Genomic DNA, 16,898 nt, shown 5'->3' with positions numbered 1-16,898 from the left:
GTCACGCGTTGCACGACAATGTGCAGGCTCAAGTGCCGCTCCTTGTCCGCAACTATGTAGCAAAATTTCACATTCCCGTTCAACCCCGTCCACCGTATTCTCTTCACCTAGCCCCAGAACACTTTTCCCGAGCATGAGATTTTCACTCTGTAGCGGAGTGTACGCTGGTATGAAACTTCGTGAGTCGTGCTTGGGTAGTTCAGTTGGTAGAGCACTTGCCCGTGTAAGGCAAAGGTCCCGAGCTCGAGTCTCGGTCCAGGACACAGTTTTAACCTGCCAATAAGTTTCATTAAATGGCACACTCCGCAACAAAGTGAAAATCTCATTCTGGAAATATCCCCCAGGCTGTGGCTAAGCCATGTCTCCGCAATATCCTTTCTTTTAGGAGTGCTAGTTCTGCAAGGTTAGCAGGAGAGCTTCTGTAAAGTTTGGAAGGTAGGAGACGAGGTACTGGCAGGAGTAAAGCTGTGAGTACCGGGCGTGAGTCGTGCTTCGGTAGCTCAGATGGTAGAGCACTTGCCCGCGAAAGGCAAAGGTCCCGAGTTCGAGTCTCGGTCGGGCACACAGTTTTAATCTGCCAGGAAGTTTGATATCAGCGCACACTCCGCTGCAGAGTGAAAATCTCATTCTGGAAACATCCCCCAGGCTGTGGCTAAGCCATGTCTCCGCAGTATCCTTTCTTTCAGGAGTGGTAGTTCTGCAAGGTTCGCAGGAGAGCTTCTGTAAAGTTTGGAAGGTAGGAGACGAGATACTGGCAGAAGTAAAGCTGTGAGGACCGGGCGTGAGTCGTACTTGGGTAGCTCAGTTGGTAGAGCACTTGCCCGCGAAAGGCAAAGGTCCCCAGTTCGAGCCTTGGTCCGGCACACAGTTGTAATCTACCAGGAGTTTTCACACTTTTCCCTGTTTCCCAAACTTAAAGCAACGTTGCAAGGACGTCATTTCCAAATAATAGAGGAGATTCAGGACAATGCGATACGAGTCTTGCGTTCCATGACAATGTGCGTTCCGGGAGGCTTTCCGAAAATGAAAGAAACGGTGGGAACGGTTTATTGTTAGTAGAGGCGACTACTTTGAGGCGACAGTGCTTAAAATGTTGTACGACAAGGAACAAAAGTTTAGTTAATACTTCATTTTGAATACATTTTATATATCAAATGCCTTCCTGAAGTCAAGCAATACGGCACCAGCCTATCTGCTGGGTAGTGGCCATAATGTTTTGGTTCCTCAGTCGTATACCGCGTGTTTCCGTGCAAAATTTGAGAGGACATAGAGGATGCTGCAATCAACAATTTGGGGTAAGAGAAACCAGCTTACGGAGATAATAGGAATAAAATGACATTACTGCGTATTTTATTATTTACATGAGCTACAGTTAACTGCAAGTATCGTCATTGACAGAATGACGTACTGTTTGTACTGTATCTTACAAAAGTTGATGAAACTGACGGCCATCAACATCAATGCAAGCATGACATTGGCGAAAAAGATTGTGACGCATCCTGCAAATATCCCTGGTGTGCTCCTCATGTTGCCAGGTCCCTCGTTTCTTCTTTCCAATGAACCAGTCACCCGCATTCGTCGATCGAGAGAACCAAGCACTTATTGTGAAGGATATCTGTTTCGGAAATCGTTTTTTGTACAGCCTTTCAGCAGCGAGAGTACTGCAACGTAGTTTCCCATACACTAGCTGCATATCACTGAGTTCTGCGATACTGTGCTGGTACTGCTCCAACGTATTGCACTGTACGTACACTATGTGACCAAAAGTATTCGGACACCACCGTAAACATACGTTTTTCATATTAGGTGCATTGTGTTGCCATCTGCGACCGGGTACTCCATATCAGCGACCTCAGTAGTCATTACACATCGTGAGAGAGTAGAATGGGACCCTTCGCGCAACTCATGGACTTCGAACGTGGTCAGGTGATTGTGTGTCACTTGTGTCATACGTGCCGGTCGGAGTGGCCGTGCGGTTATAGGCGCTACAGTCTGGAACCTCGTGACCGCTACGGTCGCAAGTTCGAATACTGCCTCGGGCATGGATGTGTGTGATGTCCTTAGGTTAGTTAGGTTTAAGTAGTTCTAAGTTCTAGGGGACTGATGGCCACAGTAGTTAAGTCCCATAGTGCTCAGAGCCATTTGAACCATTTTTGTGTCATACGTCTGTACGTGAGATTTCCACACTCCTAAACATCGCTAGGTCCACTGTTTCAGATGTGATAATGTAGTGGAAACGTACAGGACAAAAGCGTACAGGGCGACCACATCTGTTGACTGACAGAGACTGCCGACAGTTGAACAGGGTCGAAATGTGTAATAAGCAGACATCTATCCAGACCATCACACAGGAATTCCAAACTGCCTCAGGATCCACTGCAAGTACTATGACAGTCAGGCGGGAGGTGAGAAAACTTGGATTTCATGGTCAATCGGATGCTCATAAGCCACACATCACGCCGATAAATGCCAAACGACGCCTCCCTTGCTGTAAGGAGAGTAAAGGTTGGACGATTGAGCAGTGGAGAAACCTTGTGTGGAGTGACGAATCACAGTACACTATGTGGCAATCCGCTGGCAAGGTGTGGGTGTGGCGAATTCCCGATGAACGTCATCTGCCAGCGTGTGTAGTGCCAACAGTAAAATTCGGAGGCGGCGGTGTTCTGACGTGGTCGTGTTTTTCTAGGAGGGGGCTTGCACCCCTTGTTGTTTTGCGTGGCACTATCAGAGCACAGGCCTACATTGATGTTTCAAGCATCTTCTTGCTTCCCACTGTTGAAGAGTAATTCTGGGATGGCGATTGCATCTCTCAAGACGATGGAGCACCTTCTCATAATGCACGGCCTGTGGTGAAGTGGTTGCACGACAGTAATATCCCTGTAAGGACTGGTCTGCACAGAGTCACGATCTGAATCATTCAGAACACCTTTGGAATATTTTGGAATGCCGACTTCGTGCCAGGCATCACCGACCGACATCGATACATCTCCTCAGTGCAACACTCCGTGAAAAACGGGCTGCCATTCCCCAAGAAATCTTCCATCACCTGACTGAAGGTATGCCTGCGATAGATGAAGCTGTCATCAAGGCTATGGGTAGGTCAACACCATATTGAATTACAGCATTACCGATGGAGGGCGCCACGAACTTGTAAGTCATTTTCAGCCAGGTGCCCGTATACTTTTGATCACAAACTGTATCTGAACAGCAGTGAGTGATCAAGAATGGTTCAAATGGCTCTGAGCACTATGGGACGTAAATGCTGTGGTCATCAGTCCCATAGAACTTAGAACTACTTAAACCTAACTAACCTAAGGACAGCACATACATCCATGCTCGAGGCAGGATTCGAACCTGCGACCGTAGCGGCCACACGGCTCCAGACTGTAGCGCCCAGAAGCGCACGGTCACTCCGGCCGGCAGTGAGTGATCGGTCTATCGTTCATTCATAGCGGGTTCCGTCATGAGACTTTGTGAATACGATACAACAGAGCCACCTTCTGGACAAGCAAGTAAACAAAGCCTGTATCAAGACTTCCTAGTAATCAGGCTTATCATCATTGTTTCCTTGCAAGAAATAAATACTGTACGAGTGCATGTAAATAAACAGCACAGTACGTGTAAACCTGTTCAAATGTTATAAATAAACTGGAAAACAGTAATGCTAGACGAGGAGGTTGACAAGTTAACTTCGATATCTCCTTAAGCTGGCCTCTCCGACCCCAGGTTCCCTACCTCAAATTGTTCAGTGGAACATTCTCTATGTCCTGTTAAACCGTGACGTCTGTTGTGTTGTTGTATTGTAAGGCGCCACGTATACCGTTTGTATATGTGTACGTGTATGTCTTCGTTGTCGTCTCTTCTTTCCCTCGTCGATATCAGAGCATGAGAAATGTTTATGTTTGTGTTTACCTATTTGCTGTCGAGAACATACAACTACACGGACACGGTATCACCTGATTCCGGAATAGCTAGCTTAATATAGTATAGTGGGTTTCGGTGCAGCCTTATTTAAGTTTGATATTAATCTTCACTTAACCTTTGAGACTTTAAGAACAAGCTACTCTTAATCAGGCCCAAAACTCGACTTGTAACGAGAGCACTTACGATCAGTCTGTCACAATATTAATAATACGGAAGGCTCTACACCAGTATAAGAAAATATCACTGTTCATGAAATAACAAAATATACGAATAAACTTCTTTATATTTTTCCTTTTATTTAATCAAATGCTTGCAAATGTTTATTTCGCGCCCACAAATCATCCACACCTCGATATAGAGTGTAAACGTGTGCATGAAAAATAGCACACTGTTTCTGCTGATAACCACGTATGAGTTTTTGGGTTGCTAGGCTAATTCGATCAACAGGATTTATATTGGATTTTGAAAATGATCTTTCTATCCAAACTTACGCCCTCCACAATGGCTCATCAAATACCCTTTCGCGATAAGTATTCGCGTAAATTGTATTTTCGCGAGTTTAAAGCAAACCATCGGCGGCGCGAAAGCAGTCTTGATGCCGCGACACACCCGCGACGCTTACTAGCCTCTCACGAAACTGATCTGCATACAGCTACAACCAATTTCAAGGTCATAATTCACCCTACACGATTGTGTGCAATTGAACTGCGTCAAATCAATTATTTCTGGAATCGTAATCGCTGATCTCGACACTGACCGTCCATAAACGCACATAACACTCCTTTTTTTTCTAAGAGTAAACGAATGACGTCACGTCATCTACATAGTTATTAAAATATTATTCCAAATGATCTCAAACATTTATCGTCATTATATTTTAATGTTAATCAGAAAAAAATATGATTTATTATCGGAAAGTAACACATAACAGCCAGCCACGGTGGCCGAGCGGTTCTAGGCGCTTCAGTCCGGAACCGCGCGACTGCTGCGGTCGCAGGTTCGAATCTGCCCCGGGCATGGATGTGTGTGATGTACTTAGGTTAGCTAGGTTTAAGTAGTTCTCAGTTCTAGGGGACTAATTGACCTCAGATGTTAAGTCCCATAGTGCTCAGAGCCATTTGAACCATAATACATAACAGATTGCAAATGTCACGTAACTAAACGACAGTTTTGCATAGCGTCGGGACTTAATCACGCAAATTTATACAGGGTGTTACAAAAAGGTACGGCCAGACTTTCAGGAAACATTCCTCACACACAAATAAAGAAACGATGTTATGTGGACATGTGTCGGGAAACGCTTAATTTCCATGTTAGAGTTCATTTTATTACTTCTCTTCAAACCACATTAATCATGGAATGGAAACATACAGCAACAGAACGTACCAGCGTGACTTCAAACACTTTGTTACAGGAAATGTTCAAAATGTCCTCCGTTAGCGAGGATACGTGCATCCACCCTCCGTCGCATGGAATCCCTGAGGCGCTGATGCAGCCCTGGAGAATGGCGTATTGTATCACAGCCGTCCACAATACGAACACGAAGAGTCTCTACATTTGGTACCGGGGTTGCGTAGACAAGAGCTTTCAAATGCCCCCATAAATGAAAGTCAAGAGCGTTGAGGTCAGGAGAGCGTGGAAACCATGGAATTGGTCAGCCTCTACCAATCCATCGGTCACCGAATCTGTTGTTGAGAAGCGTACGAACACTTCGACTGAAATGTGCAGGAGCTCCATCGCGCATGAACCACATGTTGTGACGTACTTGTAAAGGCACATGTTCTAGCAGCAAAGGTAGAGTATCCCGTATGAAATCATGATAACGTGCTCCATTGAGCGTAGGTGGACGAAACTAAAATGTAACACCCTGTATAAAGAAATCCCCCAAATCTCAATTTCTCCATACCAACTGACAGATACCAATAAGATATTCAATACCTCATAGGTCAATCCCGACATGTAATATTATACAATTTTACGCGCTGTTACAGAAACGCCCTGTATGGATGTAAATGTAGACAATGCCCGAGATGGACCGGCGATGTGACGTACGGTAGTTGGTTGCCGAACCGAGCCTCACTGAATACTGTGTGGGCCTCCGTGCTCCAGATGCTTGGCCACGCCGTGACTGCCCCTGCGATAAGCGCCGGACCGCCTATCGTCTGTGGGCGGCCGAAGGTCCCCGGGATGGGCAGTACTAGAGCAGTGCGCGTGCGGCGAGCTAATGCGTACGTAGCAGGCGGCGTCACCCACCGACAGCCACGCCCTCCAGCAGGTAAACGCCGCCGCTGCGGTACTTAACACGTTTATGCACTTCGAGAGACACTTTACGGTGTGTGAAGGTGGCGCGCGCTGCACATGGATTGTTTTCAAAAAGTAGCGGGAATTTTGTAATTTCGCGTGTTGCATTAGTCCGATTCTCGCTATGTTTTCATTATTGTTTTGGTAAACATCTCCGCAAAGTCTCGGTACAGTTAAAAATACCATTATACAATAAACAGCTGTACCACTATTTTTTTGGGGTTCCGTAAGTGAATCGGTAAAAACTGATCACTTTTTTTTACAAGGGAACCTCCCCATCGCACCCCCCTCAGATTTAGTTTTAAGTTGGCACAGTGGATAGGCCTTGAAAAACTGAACACAGATCAATCGAGAAAACAGGAAGAAGTTGTGTGGAACTACGAAAAAATAAGCAAAATATACAAACTCAGTAGTCCATGTGCAAGATAAGCAACATCAAGGAGAGTATGAGCTCAGGAGCGCCGTGGTCCCGTGGTTAGCGTGAGCAGCTGCGGAACGAGAGGTCCTTGGTTCAAGTCTTCCCTCGAGTGAGAAGTTTAATTTTTTATTTTCAGACAATTATCAAAGTTCAAGCACTCACACATAATCAACTTCGCTCTCCAAAATTCCAGGACATGTTCAGATTTGCTTGGACATATGCAGGATTCGACGGTCTACACAGGGAAAAATTTGAAAACGTTAAAAACATGTGTTTTGACAGAGCACAGGGAAAACTGTGCGACTGTGAAACTGTTGCATTCATTTGTTGCATTTTTGTGACAAACTCTTATGTTTTCATAACTCTTTTGGGAGTGATTATTACGTCCACAAGAAAACCTAAATCGGGCAAGGTAGAAGAATCTTTTTACCCATTCGTACCCAAGTGTACAAGTTAGGTGGGTCGACAACATATTCCTGTCATATGACGCACATGCCGTCACCAGCGTCGTATAGAATATATCAGACGTGTTTTCCTGTGGAGGAATCGGTTGACCTATGACCTTGCGATCAAATGTTTTCGGTTCCCATTGGAGAGGCACGTCCTTTCGTCTACTAATCGCACGGTTTTGCGGTGCGGTCGCAAAACACAGACACTAAACTTATTACAGTGAACAGAGGCGTCAATGAACGAACGGACAGATCATAGCTTTGCGAAAATAAAGAAAGTAATCTTTTCACTCAAGAGAAGACTTGAACCAAGAACCTCTCATTCCGCAGCTGCTCACGCTAACCACGGGACCACGGCGCTCCTTAGCTCACACTATCCTTGATGTTGCCTATCTTGCGCATGGACTACTCAGTTCGTATATTTTGCTTATTTTTTTCATAGTTCCACACAACTTCTTCCTGTTTTCTCGATTGATCTGTGTTCAGTTTATCAAGGCCTATCCACTGTGCCAACTTAAAACTAAATCTGAGGGAGTGCGATGGGGAGGTTCCCTTGTTAGAAACGGGTCGTTGTTATCAAGTTGAAATTTACACTCCTGGAAATTGAAATAAGAACACCGTGAATTCATTGTCCCAGGAAGGGGAAATTTTATTGACACATTCCTGGGGTCAGATACATCACATGATCACACTGACAGAACCACAGGCACATAGACACAGGCAACAGAGCATGCACAATGTCGGCACTAGTACAGTGTATATCCACTTTTCGCAGCAATGCAGGCTGCTATTCTCCCATGGAGACGATCGTAGACATGCTGGATGTAGTCCTTTGGAACGGCTTGCCATGCCATTTCCACCTGGCGACTCAGTTGGACCACCGTTCGTGCTGGACGTGCAGACCGCGTGAGACGACGCTTCATCCAGTCCCAAACATGCTCAATGGGGGACAGATCCGGAGATCTTGCTGGCCAGGGTAGTTGACTTACACCTTCTAGAGCACGTTGGGTGGCACAGGATACATGCGGACGTGCATTGTCCTGTTGGAACAGCAAGTTCCCTTGCCGGTCTAGGAATGGTAGAACGATGGGTTCGATGACGGTTTGGATGTACCGTGCACTATTCAGTGTCCCCTCGACGATCACCAGTGGTGTACGGCCAGTGTAGGAGATCGCTCCCCACACCATGATGCCGGGTGTTGGCCCTGTGTGCCTCGGTCGTATGCAGTCCTGATTGTGGCGCTCACCTGCACGGCGCCAAACACGCATACGACCATCATTGGCACCAAGGCAGAAGCGACTCTCATCGCTGAAGACGACACGTCTCCATTCGTCCCTCCATTCACGCCTGTCGCGACACCACTGGAGGCGGGCTGCACGATGTTGGGGCGTGAGCGGAAGACGGCCTAACGGTGTGCGGGACCGTAGCCCAGCTTCATGGAGACGGTTGCGAATGGTCCTCGCCGATACCCCAGGAGCAACAGTGTCCCTAATTTGCTGGGAAGTGGCGGTGCGGTCCCCTACGGCACTGTGTAGGATCCTACGGTCTTGGCGTGCATCCGTGCGTCGCTGCGGTCCGGTCCCAGGTCGACGGGCACGTGCACCTTCCGCCGACCGCTGGCGACAACATCGATGTACTGTGGAGACCTCACGCCCCACGTGTTGAGCAATTCGGCGGTACGTCCACCCGGCCCCCCGCATGCCCACTATACGCCCTCGCTCAAAGTCCGTCAACTGCACATACGGTTCACGTCCACGCTGTCGCGGCATGCTACCAGTGTTAAAGACTGCGATGGAGCTCCGTATGCCACGGCAAACTGGCTGACACTGACGGCGGCGGTGCACAAATGCTGCGCAGCTAGCGCCATTCGACGGCCAACACCGCGGTTCCTGGTGTGTCCGCTGTGCCGTGCGTGTGATCATTGCTTGTACAGCCCTCTCGCAGTGTCCGGAGCAAGTATGGTGGGTCTGACACACCGGTGTCAATGTGTTCTTTTTTCCATTTCCAGGAGTGTATGTCACATTCTCAGGTCTGCACACCTCTGATGGTGTCTGTCCCCGGTAGCTGAATGGTAAGTCTGCCTTCGGCAGGGCAACAGAGCGGACGCGTACGTGTTGACTTCGTGCGGCGCGCGAGCTCGCCTTGTTTACTTTCCGACGGCCGTTGCTTAAGTGCCGGCTTACCTTGTACGATCCATGGCGAACCGTTACCGTAAATCAACACTCCGATTTACTTTCTGCAACGATTATGCCCGACCCAAAGCACTTGAGGTGGAGCGTTTTCTGCGAGAGGAAGTGAAGATCCCGGCGACCGATATTATAGGCATACATTTGTCCATCGTGAGCAGCACGGTCTATGTGAAAATCATTAACGACGCGGCGTGCGAACGCATACTACGTGAGACCAAACAGGGGCTCCGCTTCTGTCACGCTGATGGCAATGTGGGAGAGGTAACCGTCGACCACGCAGGCTTAGGTATGTGAACGATACGCATTTTCGAATTGCCATTCGAACTTCCAGCTGAGGAAGTCGTCGCGGCACTACGCCCATACGGCACAGTCCACGGCCACACTGCGGAGAAGTGGACACAGTTTCGGACGTATCCTGTCCTAAACGGGGTCCGACAGGTCACCATAGATCTCCGAAGCCACGTCCCGTCCTACTTACAGATCGGCGGATGCCGTGCCATAATTATATACGATGGCCAGCCTCGGACCTGTTCCGGGTGCGGCAAAGAAGGCCACCTTAGATCCGAATGCCTACAACGGCGTATTACGCAACTTCCAGCTGCCGAAAAACCACCCACGTCGCAACCTACAGTGCTACCGGTGACCTATGCCGCTGCTCTGGCTTCTCCTACCGCTTTGCAACGTCGCCCGGTCACCACAAACGACGCCACCAACGAGCCCGACCAGACACTGACGGAGAGCGCCTCGGACGACCTGCCGCCTCGGCCGGCCATTGACGCCGCTCCGAAGATGCCGACGCAACCAGACGCTGACCCTGATCTCGGAAACACGATGGAGATCGACTCGCTCATCGTTCCTACAGCGGCCTTTCTGCCAGAACGACGTGACTCCCTTCCGTCGTCGGACACGGAGGGTCGCACAAGGAAACAACGTTCCCCGAAACGTCGCAAGCGAAGACGTCGCACCGTTTCCGGCCAAGAGGAGACGTTACAAGTCGAGGAGGACGTACCCGTCGACCAGCACGAAGCCTCCGAACCCGCTACTGCTGACGAAGACGTCATGAGCGCGGAGACATCTATCGGTGTGCCTGCGCCCCGTGCTGACGCTGAACTAAATCATGAACGTCTCACAGGCGACACGACACCACGCACAATTACAACATCTTCTGAAGACAAAATGGACGATACACCAGTTTCCGCTTCCACGGCGTGGCACGAGGAGGAGGTCACGGAGCAGGAGCCGTTACGGGACCCTGCGCCGTCACGGCCGCACCACTAATCTTACTCTCCCCAGACTCCCCTGCGGCCCAGCGGGATAACGTTCCGCTGCGACGCCCACACCCTTGCGCGGACGGCGGAGTGGACCAGCCACCAACAATCCGACACCAGGCCTACCGGATAGCAACCATCAACACCAACAACATCCGTTCCAGGGTGAAAATCCGCCTTATGCAGGAGATGTTCTGGGCTTCGGATATCGATTTCGCCCTTCTGCAGGAAGTTCACTTGGCTAGTCTCCCGGATATTAATGGCTATACCGCCCACGCCTCCGCGAGTGATCCTATGGGCCGCGGGGTGGCCATCTACGTCCGCCACGGGATTTCTGTGACCGATGTCGCCTTCCTTCCATCAGCTCGGGGCATGGCACTCACTGCCATGGGGACACGCATCATTAATGTCTACGCTCCCTCAGGCACCGAACGACGGCATGAAAGAGCCCAGTTTTATTCCGAGGAAATCGCTCCCCTGTTTTTAGGGCGTTATGACCATTGCCTACTAGGAGGTGACTTTAACAGCGTTCTGCATCCTAAAGATCAGATCCCCCACTATACTACATGCCAGGAGCTACGTATAGTGGTGCGAGACCTCCTGCTTCACGATACCTGGGAAGTACAACACGGCGACCTTTCTGGCCATACCTTTCTTACAAGTCATTCCGCAAGCCGACTAGACAGGATATATGTCTCACAAACTCTTAGATCTGCGATACGGGGCGCCGAACGCTGGCCGCTGGCCTTTTCCGACCATTGCGCTTACATCTGTACGGTCCTCCTTCCGCCGCAATCAGTATGGCGCAGCCGTGCGCCATGGAAACTCAATACCTCACACTTGCATGACCAGGCGTGTCGCCAACAAGTCACTGACACGTGGACAGCCTGCGAACGACGCCTTCCCCGCTACCCCTCGACATTGACATGGTGGTTGGACTGCACCAAGCCGGCGATCCGGAGGACACTGATGAGATACGGGAAGGACATGGCCGACTGGCATCGCACCACTGTTGACTTCTATTACGCGATTCTCCGAGATCTGGATGCTCAACCGCCAACCCCGGACAACCAGTTGGAACGGCAAAGAACTAAGGCGAAGATAATTGCGCTGGCACGCCGGAAATTGCAAGGGGTCGTGATACGGACGCGGCGCCACGATCACGCGGATTTAGAAATTCCATCCATGCATGATATAGTGTCCGACAACCGAAGGCGTCGTCGGCAGATCATCAGCACTTTGACAACGCCTCATGGAATGCAGGTGATCACTCAGAATGACATCGTCCGCGCATTCGTCGAGCACTACCGTCGTACTTATAGTGATGACGACTCTGAAACTGCAGCAGACGACTCCATTTTGAATTACGTCACGCGCACCCTCCCCCACACGGAGGCGGATGCTTTGACAGTGGCGGTCACGCTAGACGAAGTCAACAACGCAATCGCCAAGGGTGCAGTCAACAGATCGCCCGGCATTGACGGCTTACCGATTGAGTTTTACCGTACCTTTCGGGACCTCATGGCCCCACGGTGGACGACTATGTATCAAGAACTGATAACATCTGACCAAGCAATCCCACCCGCCTTTGCTGAGGGCATCATTATACCAGTCCACAAACCAGCCCGTGGTTCGATGGTCACGAGTTACAGACCGCTCACCCTCCTCAATGCCGATTACAAGATTTTCGCGCGCTTACTGGCAATGCGGCTCCGAACTACACTCCCTCATATCCTCTCGCCAGAACAAACGACGCCTGGCGGACAGATTAACATACAGACTGCCACAGGGGAATGCCGCGACTTAATTGCGATAGCGGCGGCATGCAGGCTCCGGGCAGCGCTCGTCGCTATAGACTTCGACAGCGCCTTTGATAAAGTGCGTCATCGTTTCCTGTTTTCGGTGGCAGCCCGAATGGGCATCCCCCCTCCGTTTCTCGACGTCATCCGGCGTCTTTACGACAGTGCCAGTTCACGTGTCCAAGTCAATGGACGTATAGCAGGGCCGGTACCTATCTGCCGTTCGATACGGCAGGGGTGCCCCCTCTCTACCCTCCTGTATGCTATTGCCCTTGAGCCCCTTATTGGGGGCTTGACGACCAAGCTTTCTGGCCTCACCCTACGCCAACACACTTTTCGCTGTCGGGCATATGCTGATGACCTCCTCCTCCTCATTCACTCCGGCTCTGAGATTCGGGATGTCCTCGACTTGATTACCCGTTATGGGGCTGCCGCTGGCAGTGCCATGAATGTCGCCAAATCTTCTGCAATGCACATTGGACGAGGCCTCCAGGAGGGTGAAGTGGCACCACTGCCGCTTGTGCGGACTTTCCGGTACCTGGGCATTACCTTTAGCGCCACGGTCACACGCACAGCGGCAACGAATTTCCGTCGCCTGTTACACGTCATCCGCAACGACGTCCGCCAGAACCTCTTGCGCCGACAGGACACACTTCAAAGGGTTGCGCTTATTAATCTTTATGTGGCATCAAAATTGGTTCACATCGCGCAAGTTCTCCCTCTGCCAACTGCAATTGGGCGCAACCTTCAGGCGGCTTTTGGCTATTACCTCACGGCTGGTGCAATGTTTAAAGTCCGTTATGAGACACTTACCCTGCCCACACGGTATGGTGGCGTTGGGCTCGTCAATGTCCGTATGCGATCTGCAGCCTTGAGTACCATGAGAAAACAGTGGATGGGCCAGGGTACATCTCTAACACGCAGCTTGCTTGAGGTCCTCCTACCAGCTTCCACCTCACCACCAGTGACTGTCGGCCATATCGTGCCTCATTTGTCCCATCTTTCGACCTTTTTCGTCGACTACAGTTATATACATACCAGTCTCCCAGATACACGCCCACCTAGGACTAAGGATTTTTACAGCTTGTTGCTGCGCTGTGTTCCCCGGAATGTGATGGAGACCAAACACCCCTCCATCCAGTGGCCCATAGTGTGGACTACCGTCCACCAGCCCTTCCTCCCTACGACCGTCCGGGCACTGTGGTATCACATAGTCAACAGGAAATTTGCCACGAAGCAGCGCCTGCACAACATTGGCTTGTCAGAATCCCCTCTTTGTCTCCTTTGCCAGCAACTGGACACTGATGAACACCGTCTGACATGCGCCTCATCGCAAGATGTATGGCGCTTCGTGCAGCAAATCATTGCCTGCTATCTCCGGGTGCCACCAGACACAGTCGAGCCTCGAATGTTTCTATACCCGGAGGACCGACATTTTCCCGCCACCAAATGTCATGCTATTACGTGGGTCAAAGGGTGGGCGGTCGCTTATCTCTTTAATGAGGGACCTAAATCCCGCCTGGACCTATTTACGAACAGCCCATGCAGCTCTCGAAAACACGCCACGTTACCGAACATTATTTGCTAACTATCTTCGAGCGGTCCTTGTTAGACCTCCACTGAGTTGGGGGGTGCCTGGCACAGAGGGCACCCACCCCTCCTCCCCCGGCGGTGTCTGAGTTTCAACCGCCTACGATCTATTCTACTTCTGACCTCCGCGGATGGGAGAGCGCGTCGCAGATTGCGCGGATTTTATTTCTTTTTGCTTTTCCTTTTTCCTTTCTTTTTCTTTACCTAGAATTTATAATTCTTTTGTCTTTCGCATATGTGTTCCCATAATTTCATGCTATTAGTGAATATTACAAAAACACATGCAAATAAATAAATAACAACGCCTTCCACTACTGTTGATTCCTGTTTCTCCCACTTCCCTAAGCACCACAGGCTCGGTGGTGGTGCGGGGGACACTGTGGCCAGGCCTCATGTTCCGACCCCTGCCCACTTTGCCCCCCGAGCCCCCACCGGTCCCAAAAAAAGGTAAAAAAAAAAAAAGAGAAAAAAAAGAAATAAAGAAAAAAAAATGGTCGGTGCGACAGAACGTCAATCATAAGGGCCCGGGTTCGATTCTCGGCTGGGTCGGAGATTTTCTCCGCTCAGGGACTGGGTGTTGTTTTGTCCTAATCATCATCATTTCATCCCCATCGACTTCGTCGAAGGTCTTGGAATCCCTGGGACCTATATCTTACCAATATTAGTGTCGACAGCTGCCAAAAATCGTCGAGATCCTCCGTCCCGGAATGGACGAACTGTCTATGTGTACACAATTAAGTTTGTACGGAGCCCTGTGTGCGCGAGTCCGATCCGCACCTGGCCAATGTTTCATTAAAGACCTAGATTGCAGACCAATGTCAGACAATTTTAGGGCCTCAAAAGCAACAAAGGTATGCATTCTCCCAGTTGCAATACCAATAGACCGTCAACAGTATAGTCCGAGATAGTTTATAACTTACAATTGATACTGCAACTGGAAAAATGCGCAGGCCGGTGTGGCCGAGCGGCTCTAGGCGCTTCAGTCCGGAACAGCGCGACTGCTACGGTTTCAGGTTCGAATCCTCCCTCGGGCATGGATGTGTGTGATGTCCCTAGGCTAGTTGGGTTTAAGTAGTTCTAAGTTCTAGGGGACTGATGACCTCAGATGTTAAGTCCCATAGTGCTCAGAGCCATTTGAACCATTTTTTGGAAAAATGCATAGCTGAGTTGCTTTTCAGATCCGAAGGTGGTCTGATGGACCGACATCAGAGTTTTCAATAAATAATGGTGATTCAGCTGTGTATTTTGTGATGGAATTCTTAACCTTTGTAAAAGCTGTTCAACATCACCATCACAAAATATTTCCATATATACCGTGTTAGCCGTATAGGATATTTAATCCATTGTCAGCTGGCAAAAAATTTACATGTGTTTCGGCAGTACGGGCGATCATTGCTTAATACACAAAACGCGATGTCTTGACTGACAAACTCATCACCGTCCAGCCCAAACCGCCAACGACAGACACTTGACATTTGCGCAGGGTGTTGATCTTGTACTGTAGGAGTCGTTCAAGAAGAGATTTTTCGGAATTCAGTGGATGAAAGAGTTTTCGAAAATACGTTGCTGTTACGGCAGTTTTATAGCTAGATCTACGAAAACTGGTATTTGGTTTCTCAGTCAGAAATAAAGAAAGACGAGTTTCAGAATTTTTGGAAATTTAGCTCCTATGGGGGGAGGGGGAGGTAAAACAGTGGGTATTTTTTTTAAATAAACCACTAGTAAGGAACTATCAACGTACCTTTAAAGCTTACGTCTATCACAATTGGTAGCTGACTTACCGGTTACAAATAAAAAAAATAAGTGTTTCGATGTTCTGGGAAATACAACCCCTAATTGGGGGAAATTGGGGATGGAATGGTTTATGAATAATTTCCTTATGAAAGCCGTTTTAAGGCTAAATCTATGAACTTTTTAATTTGGCTTGTCAGTTAGAAATAAGAAAACACATGTTTCATTAAGTTTGGAAATTTAGCCACTAGAGAGGAGAAGTAGGGTGTGGTAGTTTTATGGAAATACTTCAGCATGCAAATATTTTTGAAGCTCTAACTATGAAAATCTGTTTTTCGCTTCTCTGCTAGAAATAGAAAAACACAAATATCACTGGTTCTCGAAACTCGGGCCCTAATATGGTGAAATCTGTGCCACAATGTTTTATGAAAACATTTGATTGTGAAAGCATTTTTAAATCTATGTTAATTGGTACTTGCTTTCTCTTTCAGAAATAAAAAAATCCGTGTTTCACTGTTTTTGGAAATTCAGCCCGTAATGGGGCGAAACAGGGGTGAAAATTTTTAAGAAAATATTTCGTTATATTAAAAAAAAATTAAATCTAAATGTAAAAGTTGGTATACCCCTTGTTGGTTGGATGTAAAGAACTACCTTAGGGGATGAATGTTTCTATAGAAATATCACAAGAAAGCAAAAGTCATAATTAATAAAAGCCTTGGGCTCCACCTACGAGAATCGCTTTTTGCTCAGAATTAAATTCGGAAAAAACCATGCTTCTACGGCCTTAATTAGCTTAAAAGTGTACACGATGTTGCAATTTTTGAACAACATAAAATTTCGATTAAAGAACAAAAAAAGAAAAAAGTGGGACTGTACAGTCTACGTGAGCGAAGCAGAAAGCGCCATGCAAGTTGCATTACAAAACACAAAACTGTATCACCACATTTTTTATTGACAACATTGATTTCGGTCCAACATCATACACTATTCGGGTATCAAGGGCAGCTCAGTTATGCATTCTCCCGGTCGCAGTACCAATAGTGTGTCAAACGTATAGACTGAGACAGTCTCTAGGTTACAGTTGGTATTGAAACTGAAAGAATGCATAGCTGAGTTGCTTTTAAGGCCCAAAGATGGTCTGATGTTGGATCCAATTTGATGTTTTCAGTAAAAAATTGTGGTGCAGTTGCGTTTTTTATAATTCAGTTTATAACCTCCCTAAAAGCTGT

General features: G+C 48.5%; 1 protein-coding gene across 1 annotated transcript in view; it reads left to right on the top strand.

Annotated features, from left to right (window-relative positions):
• The first annotated feature begins 6,129 nt into the window (after positions 1–6,129).
• The window catches only part of LOC126424922 (uncharacterized), a 104,564-nt gene continuing 93,795 nt past the window's right edge, over positions 6,130–16,898 (top strand). The window contains exon 1 of the mRNA XM_050087765.1: positions 6,130–6,199. The gene's annotated coding sequence lies outside the window, so the exon portion shown is untranslated. The remainder of the gene's footprint in view (positions 6,200–16,898) is intronic.

The sequence above is a fragment of the Schistocerca serialis genome, chromosome 10 (genome assembly GCF_023864345.2).
Source record: "Schistocerca serialis cubense isolate TAMUIC-IGC-003099 chromosome 10, iqSchSeri2.2, whole genome shotgun sequence".
Taxonomy (NCBI): Eukaryota; Metazoa; Arthropoda; class Insecta; order Orthoptera; family Acrididae; genus Schistocerca; species Schistocerca serialis.
This window is presented reverse-complemented; position numbering and strand designations above follow the sequence as displayed.